Raw genomic sequence first — 2,361 nt, forward strand, 5'->3', positions numbered from 1 at the left:
AAATATTGCATCCTTTTAATAGAAATGAAATTCCCATTACAGTGCATGATGTGCTGACTAGTATTTCAATATAATTTTAAAAACTTCCATGCAATATTCTAGCATAACATAATACAGTTATAAAACTAATTTCCCTTTTGCTGCCATAAGTTAATGATGGGAATTACAAAACAAAACACCAGGGAGGATATCTTCATCACCTGCTTGCCGTCATCGGATTCAGCAGATGTCAAAGCTGCTGTGTAACTAATCTGAGGGGTATTCTTTAAAATTGAATTGTATAATAAATTACATATGGGATACGACAAAGACATTTCTAAGAGAAAGAGTAAATAAAAAAATCTAATCATCAGTACACCAGAAAAGATGATGTGCCTAATAAAAGCCATTCCCAATATATCAGCATTTTGTTAAAACCTCTGTTTAACTGGATCACCAGCAGTAATGTATTTCAATATTTCACGCCACAGCCTCGCTTTCCACATGCTTTGCTTTCTTGTCACCATTATCTTGGTACTGATTAAAAAGATTTTCAGTTCTATCTTTCATCTTTCTTACATTTCTAGTTAAGTTCTTATATTATTGTATACTTTAGTTTAATGAGACCAATGATTCCATTTTTAGACTCAAAGGGGAATGGTCAAAGGATTTGCTGTTAAATGAGGTGACAACTGGAGCCAGGTGAATTAAAAAGTTGAAAAGTATATATTAGGAAAAGAATGAAAGGAACAAGCAAAAAGTAAAAGGAATAAAACAATGCAGCCAAAGCCAGGGACAAAGATCCTTTGGTACATCTACTTGGTGCCAAACAATACACACTATAAGTGGTAACCACCAACAGGGATAATTCTCAAATTGACATCAGATCATAATGCCTCTGTAGATTCGTCCATTATTATGACAAACCACAGAAATGATTGTGTGGCTCTTTGATGGACATCAACAATCGTCTTAAACCTTATTATTATTATTAGTTACATTCACAAGATGAACCCTACTCATATGGAAGAAGCCCAATTGACTTGAAATTCAAGTTTCCAAAGCCGGTGAGCAGTGTAGTCTTTCTGCGATTTGTTCATTTGAGAGAAATAACAGGCAATTGTAGTGGTTCTCTTATCAAATGTCTTTTGAAGATCCATAAACATATGATACAACCTCTTTCTTTTTGTATGGTACTGCTCCTCTGCAGTTGCCTCAGTATAAAATTACCTTGGTTACTGATTTTCCTTGCAAGAAACCAAATCTACCTGTTGATTTTAACAGTTTTTTCGCAACCTTTCCTTCACCACCTTACCCAATAATTTATAACATATTCAGCAATTTGATTGCCTCTGCCCTTTACTTTTCATTTCTAATATTATAGCTGTGAAACTTTTTCTTAATCATCTGGTACCATCTCTATCTTTTTTTGTTACCTAATATATTCCTGACACCTCTACAACTGTTTCTTTTCTGGTAACTTTTAGAATCTGAAAAATGCTCCTGAATTTTCCCATTCTTCATCTTGGACCAGGGCTATCAGTCTCTAGCTAGTGACTGATAGGCAATTCTCTGAAATAAAAAATCAGTCTGGTAAATGCCCTAATTTCTGGACAATAGTAACTCTCTACTATCAGAGTAAACCTAGGACTTATCCCCCCATTTTCTAATTTTCTTTCATTCGTTCTCTGACGCATTGAGGCCTAAACACTGGAAAAAAATAGCATGGAAAACATCCTAGCAGACAAGAGACACCAAAGGAAGAGTTGGGATGATCTTTTTCATCCATGAAGGTTTATTTCCAGTGACAGACATTTCTCATGATAGAGTCCTTGATGGTTTTATGGGTAAGGAAATGTCCAGAGTGATTTCAGCTCAGTCTCCAGACTCTCTCCTGGGCCTTCATTTGACAATCATGAGCATTGTGGTTTTCACTCTCGATCATAGGAGACAACTTTCACTGTAACAAGCCACCCTGACATAAAAAAATGAGAAAACTGAAAAATAATACAGTCAAACAGAGAAAAGAAAGATCAACAAGAGGGCAAGCTCCTACTCTAGAGAGAAGTTATGTCAGGAGTGGGCTCATGTACTAATTATATCAAGAACTAATACATATAAAAATGCTGTAAATGGTCTGGTCTCTGAGGTCAGTAAGAATTCACAGTGAAAAATACCAAATTTGTAACTAATTTGTATTTTTCATAACTAACAAACCTGAGGTCTTAACATTAGGATTTACTAGCGCCAAGCTGGAAACCGGTAGAATTAAAATTACACTTGTGAGATCCAGGGACTAATGGCATCTATACCAGGTCACGGGGCATGTATACCCAGAATGCCCACGGCTACCTGTGACCCATCAGTTATATTTCTAACCCA

At 35.8% G+C, this 2,361-nt stretch overlaps 1 protein-coding gene across 1 annotated transcript in view; it reads right to left on the reverse strand.

Moving 5' to 3' along the window:
- LOC135215076 (ubiquinone biosynthesis monooxygenase COQ6, mitochondrial-like) overlaps nucleotides 1-2,361 on the reverse strand; it is an 85,871-nt gene that overhangs the window by 23,460 nt on the left and 60,050 nt on the right.

This window comes from Macrobrachium nipponense, chromosome 19 (assembly GCF_015104395.2).
Source record: "Macrobrachium nipponense isolate FS-2020 chromosome 19, ASM1510439v2, whole genome shotgun sequence".
In the NCBI taxonomy this organism is placed as follows: domain Eukaryota; kingdom Metazoa; phylum Arthropoda; class Malacostraca; order Decapoda; family Palaemonidae; genus Macrobrachium; species Macrobrachium nipponense.